Here is an 8,698-nt window from a genome sequence, read left to right as displayed (position 1 = left end):
GTTACTGGCAAGCTAGGTCTTCATCTCTGTCTGGTGTTAGCTAGTTACTGGCTAGCTAGGTCTCCATCTGTGTCTGATGTTAGCTAGTTACTGGCTAGCTAGGTCTCCATCTGTGTCTGATGTTAGCTAGTTACTGGCTAGCTAGGTCTTCATCTGTGTCTGATGTTAGCCAGTTTTTCCATTGATACCACTCATAGTGAAACTATTGTGTTATTTTCTGTCCTTTCCTTTGATGTAGGTCCCTAAGCTCAGATGTTGGTCTTCCGTCCCTTATCACCCCCTATTTTGTTAGAGAATCCAACTTTGAAAACTGTTTCCGAGGCAATATGTTAGTCATCCTGATCAGCTTACTTTAGCAGTAAAACAAACATGACTGCCAAAAGGCTGCAGATGATGTGTGGGGTCACAAACAGGAGCGAGCTCTGCTATCCTCCTGCCCGTCCTCCCCTGCCCGTCTCCTGCCTGACCTCCTGCCTGTCCTCCTGCCTGTTCACCTGCCTATCCTCCTTTCTATCCTCCTGCCTATCTTCCTCCTGTCCTCCTACATGTCCTCCTGCTGACTCCTCAATGTCCTCCTGCTGACTCCTGCCTATCCTCCTGCATGTCCTCCTGCCTGACCTCCTGCATGTCCTCCTGCCTATCCTCCTGCCTGTTCGCCTGCCTATCCTCCTTTCTATCCTCCTGCCTGTCCTCCTACATGACCTCCTACATGTCCTCCTGCCTGACCTCCTGCCTGTCCTCCTGCATGTCTCCTACATGTCCTCCTGCTGACCTTCCTGCCTGTCCTCCTGCCTGTTCACCTGCCTATCCTCCTTTCTATCCTCCTGCCTATCCTCCTGCCTGTCCTCCTACATGTCCTCCTGCCTGACCTCCTACATGTCCTCCTGCCTGACCTCCTGCCTATCCTCCTGCATGTCCTCCTGCATGTCCTCCTGCCTATCCTCCTGCCTGACCTCCTGCATGTCCTCCTGCCTATCCTCCTTTCTATCCTCCTGCCTATCCTCCTGCCTGTCTCCTGCCTGACCTCCTGCTGACCTCCTGCCTGACCTCCTGCCTGACCTCCTGCCTGAACCTCGCTGCCTGACTCCTACATGTCCTCCTGCCTGACCTCCTGCTGTCCTCCTGCCTGTCCTCCTGCATGTCCTCCTACCTGTCCTCCTGCCTGACCTCCTGCCTGACCTCCTGCCTATTCGCCTGCATGACCTCCTGCCTGTCCTCCTGCATTGTCCTCCTGCCTGTTCGCCTGCCTATCTCCTTTCTATCCTCCTGCCTATCCTGCTGCTATCATTTACATTTACATTACATTTAAGTCATTTAGCAGTACGCTCTTATCCAGAGCGACTTACAACTGGAAAGTTCATACATATTCATCCTGGTCCCCCCGTGGGGATGAACCCACACCCTGGCGTTGCAAGCGCCATGCTCTACCAACTGAGCCACACGGGACCACATCCTCCTGCCTATCCTCCTGCCTATCCTCCTGCTGACCTCCTGCCTATCCTCCTGCCTGACCTCCTGCCTGACCTCCTGCCTGTCTCCTGCCTGACCTCCTGCTATTCCTCTACCTGTCCTCCTGCCTGTCCTCCTTCACTGAAAGGTAGTGAAGCTCTCTGCCTGCCCTTCTGTGTCCGTTAGCTGGCAGTATAAGGTAGAAACACGCATGCACAAGTCATGTCAATGCCTTGAATGAGTTGTGGAGTTTAAAGGGCCGCCTTGCACATGTTACGTGTGTGTGTGTGTGTGGTGTGTGTGTGTGTGTGTGTTTGACATGTATGTGTGTTGTAGGTATAGTATTTGGACGTCTGTTCCCTGACCCTGCTGTGGTGATGTGCTGAAGGCAGCGTTGGTTAAACTGCCCTCCTACCAGACTGAAAGTCTTCACCGCTGTATGGAGCAACTCCGCTGGTTCGCTGGACTGCAAGATCCGCACGTGGCAGTACGTAATATTTAATTAATAAAATATTAATTTATTATTTTAATAAAAAAAAAAAATTTAAAAAAAAAAAAAAAAAAAAAAAAAAAATTAAATATAATAAATTTAAAAAAAAAAAAAAAAAAAAAAAAACAAAAAAACTTTAAAAAAAAAAAAAAATTTTTTTTATTTTTTAAATTTAATTTTTTTAAAAAAAAAAATCGACGGCATGCTTTAGGAATTGCCTTCGCTCCCTCGCAATTAAATTCAATTTGTAGAGCTTTATTGGCATATGTTAACATTGCCAAAGCAAGTGAAATAGATAATAAACAGAAGTGAAATAAACAACAAAAAATGAACAGTAAACATTAGACTCAAAGTAAGTTCCAGAGGAATTGAGACATTTCGTATATATATGTCTATATACAGTGTTGTAATGATGTACAAAAGGGAAAATAAATAAACATAAATATGGGTTGTATTTACAATGGCGTTTGTTCTTCACTGGTTGCCCTTTTCTTGTGGCAACAGGTCACAAATCTTGCTGCTGTGATGGCAAACTTTGGTTTTTCACCCAGTAGATATGGGAGATTATCAAAATTGTATTTGTTTTTKAATTCTTTGTGGGTCTGTGTAATCTGAGGGAAATATGTGTCATATGTTTGGCAGGAAGTGCAGCTCAGTTTCCACCTCATTTTGTGGGCAGTGAGCACATAGCCTGTCTTCTCTGGAGAGCCAGGTCTGCCTACGGCGGCCTTTCTCAATAGCAAGGCTGTGCTCACTGAGTCTGAACATAGTCAAAGCCTGCCATAAGTTTGGGTCAGTCACAGTGGTCAGGTATTCTGCCACTGTGTACTCTCTGTTTAGGGCCAAAAAGCACTCTAGTTTTTGTTAATTCTTTCCAATGTGTCAAGTAATTATATTTTTTATTTGTCGTGATTCTGTTGGGTCTAATTGTGTTGCTGTCCTGGGCCTCTGTGGGGTCTGTTTGTGTACAGAGCCCCAGAACCAGCCGGCTGATAGGACTCTTCTCTCGGTTAATCTCTCTGTAGGTGATGAGTTTGTTATGAAAGGTTTTGGGAATTGCTTCCATTTAGGTGGTTGTAGAATTTAACGTCTGTTTTCTGGATTTTAATTCATGCATTACTTGGTGTTATACTTTGTGCACAGAGGAGATTTTGGGGGGGCATAATTCTGAGTAAGTGCAAAGTCTCAATTTGGTGTTTGTCCCATTTTTTTGAGAATTCTTGGTTGGTGACTTTTTTGGAACACCATTATTGTTGTCTTACTGCKATTTATTGTCAGGGCCCAGGTCTGGCAGAATCTGTGTAGAAGATCTGGGTGATGCTGTAGGCCCTCCTTGGTTGGGAACAGAAGCACCAGATCATCGGTATCATCATCTATATCTCTCTATAGTAGAGATCTACAGTGGCAAGAAATAGTATTTGAACCCTTTGGAATTATCTGTATTTCTGCATAACTTTCTAATAACACACAAATTATTGTATTTTTCTTGACTATATTGAATACATCATTTAAACATTCACAGTGCCGGAGAGAACCAGGGGGTCAGGAAGGAGGTCAGGAGGAGGTCAGAGGAGACGAGGAGAGCCAGAAGGAGCCAGGAGGAGAACAGGAGGAGACCCAGGAGACCAGGACGGAGAAACCAGGAGGAGGTCAGGAGGAGACCAGAGGAGTTTTAGAGGAGACCAGGAGGAGTTTAGGAGATGCCAGGAGGAGGCCAGGAGGAGGACCAGGGGAGGCAGGAGGAGCCAGGAGAAGGCCAGGAAGAGGTCAGGAAGAGGTCAGGAGGAGACCAGGAAGAGTTTAGGAGGAGGCCAGAGAGGAGGACAGGAAGAGGTCAGAAGAGTCAGGAAGAGGTCAGAGGAGGCCAAGAAATGCTAAATGGTTTTTGTATTAATTAAAGGTCAATTACCGGTGAGACCGGGCAGTTATTTACATGACAGTTACCGGCTGACAAAAATGACATGACCAACCCACAGCCCTATCCTCACTGCACAACCACACACACAGGACACACACACAAACAAACCACAGACTGACCTTGCCATCAGCGAGGACAGTTCATGTAGACGTAGGTCCTGTCTTGTTGCTCCCAGGGATGTCCTTGGCAAACACACACATCACACCCTGCATACTCTCTGCCTCCGATGTATCTTATAGACCTAATCACACACACACACACGTTATGCGCACAGAGAGTTTAGAATTATCACATATGACACTTCATTGAATTAAAGGGATTTGTGGTGTGTGTGTGTGGTGTGTGTGTGTGTGTGTGTGTGTGTGTGTGTGTGTGTGTGTGTGTGTGTGCTGTGGTGTGTGTGGTGTGTGTGTTGTGGGGTGTGTGTGTGTGTGTGTGTGTGTGGTGGTGTACTAACTGTATGCGGCGTGGGCCTGGTGCTGGTTATAAGACAGAGGTACAGTTCGTTCTCGTAGAGAGGGATGTCATCCAGTAAACCGCCTCGCCCGTCGCCTGCTTCATGGCCGAGAGTGCATCATGGGACGCCCCACCACGTCCTCCTCCTTCTGACCGCCTGGAACCGCCTGGAACATGAAATAAGGTAAGACACACACACACACACACACACACACAACCACACAGAGTGCATTTGGAAAGTATTCAGACCCTTGTCTTTTTCCAAAGTTTCTAAAATGGATTAAATTGTTTTTTCCCTTATAATTTACACACAAACCCTATACTGAAAAAAAACTGAAGTATCACAATCTAAGCTGTCAGACCTTTACTAAGTACTTTGTTGAAGCAAGGTGATACAGCCTCAAGTCTTTTTTGGTACAAGCTTGGCACATTGTATTTGAGAGTTTCTCCCATTCTTCTCTGCAGATCTTCTCAAGCTCTGTCAGGTTGGATGGGGAGCGTCGCACAGCTATTTTCAGGTCTCTCAGAGATGTTCCGATCAGGTTCAAGTCCAGGCTCTGGCTGGGTCACTCAAGGACATTAAGAGACTTGTCCCGAAGCCACTCCAGCGTTGTCTTGGATGTGTGCTTCAGGTCGTTGTCCTGTTGGAAGGTGAACCTTCGCCCCAGTCTGAGGTCCTGAGCGCTCTGGAGCAGGTTTTCATCAAGGATCTCACTGTACTTTGCTCCGTTCATCTTTCCCTCGATCATGACTAGTCAGTCCCTGCCGCTGAAAAACATCCCCACAGCATGATGCTGCCACCACCATGCTTCACTGTAGGATTGTGCCAGGTTTCTTCCAGACGTGACGCTTGGCATTCAGGCCAAAATCTTGGTTTCATCAGACCAGATATATCTTGTTTCTCAGGAATGGCTTCCGTCTGGTCACCATAAAGGCCTATTGGTGGAGGGCTGCAGAGATGGTTGTCCTTCTGGAAGGTTCTCCCATCTCCACAGAGGAACTATGAGCTCTGTCAGAGTGACCATCGGGTTCTGGGTCACCTCCCTGACCAAGGTCCTCTCTCCGATTGCTCAGTTTGGCCAGGCGGCCAGCTGTAGGAAGAGTCTTGGTGTTCCAAACTTCTTCAATGCTGCATAAATTATTGGTACCCTTCCCCAGATCTGTGGCCTCAACACTATCCTGTTGTCTTGTGCTCTACGTACGGCTTGGTTTTTGCTCTGACATGTACTGTCAACTGTGGGACCATTATATAGACAGGTGTGTGCCTTTCCAAATCATGTCCAATCAATTGAATTTCCCCAAGGTGGACTCCAATCAAGTTGTAGAAACATCTCAAGGATGATCAATGGAACAGGATGCACCAGAGATTAATTTCGAGGCTCATAGCAAAGGTCTGAAAACTTTTACATTTTTAAAATAAATTTGCTAACATTTCTAAGAACCTGTTTTCACTTAGTCATTATGGGGTATTGCGATGTCATTATGGGGTATTGCATGTCTTATGGGTATGCTATGTCTATGGGGTATGCTATGTCATTATGGGTATTCTATCTATGTATGCATTCATTAGGGTATTGCATGTCATTATGGGTATTGCATGTCATAGGGTATTGCAATGTCATGTATGGGTATTGCAATATTCGTACAATGTCTTATGGGGTATTGGACTGTCATTATGGGTATCAATGTCATTATGGGTATTGCAATGTCATTATGGGGTATTGCGATGTCATTATGGGTATTGCAATGTCATTATGGGGTATTGCAATGTCATTATGGGGTATTGCGATGTCATTATGGGGTATTGTGATGTCATTATGGGTATTGCAATGTCATTATGGGGTATTGGCATGTCATTATGGGGTATTTTTTGTGTTTATGTTTATGGGTATCGAATGTCATTATGGGGTAATTGTGATGTCATTATGGGGTATTGCAATTCATTATGGGGTATTGTGATGTCATTATGGGTATTGGGATGTCATCTATGGGGTACTTGTGATGTCATTATGGGGTATTGGATGTCATTATGGGGTATTGTGTGTAGATTGATGAGGGGTGAAAAACTATTGAATCCGTTTTAGAATAGGCTGTAACGTAACAAAATGGAGAAAAAGTATTGGTCTGAATACTTTCCGAACGAGCTGTAGGTTTCCATCATGCATACCTAGGGTTGCAAAAATCTGATACATTTCACAAATTCTCTATATTTCCAGAAATCCTGTTTGGAGGTAGGGAAAGTTACCAGGATTTGCAACCCAATGCCTACCGTTCCTTCCTCAAAGTCCCTCAGTTTAAAGTCTTACTGGAAATCTGGACAACTGAAGGGACGTAATGGTTGGTAGACTCTGTAGATTGACGTGTCTCGCTGAACCCTTCTATATTCGCCACCCTGTAGAAAGAGACTAATAATCAGCCCTGAACCCTCTATATTGCACCTGTAGAGAGAATATATAGCCCTGACACCCTCTATATATGCACCTGTAGAGAGACAATATAATCATCTGACACCCCTCTATATTGCACCTGTAGAAAAGAGATCATATCACGCCTGACACCCTCTATATATGCCCCTGTAGAGAGAATATAATCAGCCCTGACACCCTCTATATATGCACCCTGCTAGAGGAAATAGTAATCATCCCTGACACCCTCATATATGCACCTGTAGAGAGAGATATAATCAGCCCTGACACCTCTATATATGCACCTGTGAGAGAAATCTAATAGCCCTGACACCCTCTATATATGCACCCTGAGAGAGATTATCAGCCCTGACACCCTCTATATATGCACCCTGTAAGAGGAGATTAATCAGACCCTGACACCTCTATATATGCACCTGTAGAGAGAGATATAATCAGTCCTGAACCTCTATATATGCACCCTGTAGAGAGAGATTATAGTCCCTGACCCTCTATATATGCACCCGTAGAGAGAGATTATATCAGTCCTGACACCCTCTATATATGCACCCTGTAGAGAGAGATATATCACGCCCTGACACCCTCTATATATGCACCCTGTAGAGAGAATATATCACCCTGACACCCTCTATATATGCCCCTGTAGAGAGAAATAGTCCCCTGACCCCCTCTATATATGCACCCTGAGAGAGGATATAATCAGCCCTGACACCCTCTATATATGCACCCTGTAGAGAGATATAATCAGCCCTGACACCCTCATATATGCACCCTGTAGGAGAGATATAAATCAGCCCTGACACCCTCTATATATGCACCCTGTAGAGAGATATATCAGCCCTGACACCCTCTATATATGCACCCTGTAGAGAGAATGTAATCAGCCCTGACACCTCTATATATGCACCCTGTAAGAGAGATATAGTCAGCCCTGACACCCTCTATATATGCACCCTGTAGAGAGATATAGTCAGCCCTGACACCCTCTATATATGCACCTGTAGAGGAGATATATCAGCCTGACACCCTCTATTATGCACCCTGTGAGAGATAGATCAGCCTGCCACCTCTATATATGCCACCTGCAGAGATATAGTAGCCTGACACCCTCTATATATGCACCTGTAGAGAGAGATATAGTCAGCCCTGACACCCTCTATATGCACCCTGTAGAGAGAGATATAGTCAGCCCTGACACCCTCTATATATGCACCCTGTAGAGAGATATAATCAGCCCTCGACACCCTCTATATATGCACCTGTAGAGAGAGATAATAGTCAGTCTGACACCCTCTTATTATGCACCCTGTAGAGAGAGATTAGTCAGTCCTGACACCCTCTATATATGCACCCTGTAGAGAGAGATAAGTCAGTCCTGACACCCTCTATATATGCACCTGTAGAGAGAGATATAGCGCTGACACCTCTATATATGCACCCTGCAGAGATATAGTCAGCCCTGACACCCTCTATATATGCACCCTGCAGAGATATATAATCAGCCCTGACACCCTCTATATATGCACCCTGTAGAGAGAGAGTAATCAGCCCTGACACCTATATATGCACCTGTAGAGAGATAGTCAGCCCTGAACACCCTCTATATATGCACCCTGTAGAGAGATATGTCAGCCCTGACACCCTCTATATATGCACCCTGAGAGATATAATCAGCCCTGACACCTCTATATATGCACCCTGTAGAGAGAATAAGTCAGCCCTGACACCCTCTTATATGCACCCTGTAGAGAGAATAATCAGCCCTGACACCCTCTATATATGCACCCTGTAGAGAGAATATAGTCAGCCCTGACACCCTCTATATAGTGCACCCTGTAGAGATAAAGTCAGCCCTGAACCCTCTATTATGGCACCTGTAGAGATTATATCAGCCCTCGACCCCTCTATTATGGCACCTGTTAGAGAGAGATATACGTCAGTCTTGACACCTCTATATAT

The 8,698-nt window shown here is 45.4% G+C and overlaps 1 pseudogene; it reads left to right on the top strand.

The window, feature by feature from the left end:
* The window catches only part of LOC112071841 (xanthine dehydrogenase/oxidase-like), an 83,678-nt pseudogene that overhangs the window by 28,206 nt on the left and 46,774 nt on the right, over positions 1 to 8,698 (top strand).

The sequence above is a fragment of the Salvelinus sp. IW2-2015 genome, unplaced genomic scaffold (assembly GCF_002910315.2).
Source record: "Salvelinus sp. IW2-2015 unplaced genomic scaffold, ASM291031v2 Un_scaffold1739, whole genome shotgun sequence".
NCBI lineage: Eukaryota > Metazoa > Chordata > Actinopteri > Salmoniformes > Salmonidae > Salvelinus > Salvelinus sp. IW2-2015.
This window is presented reverse-complemented; position numbering and strand designations above follow the sequence as displayed.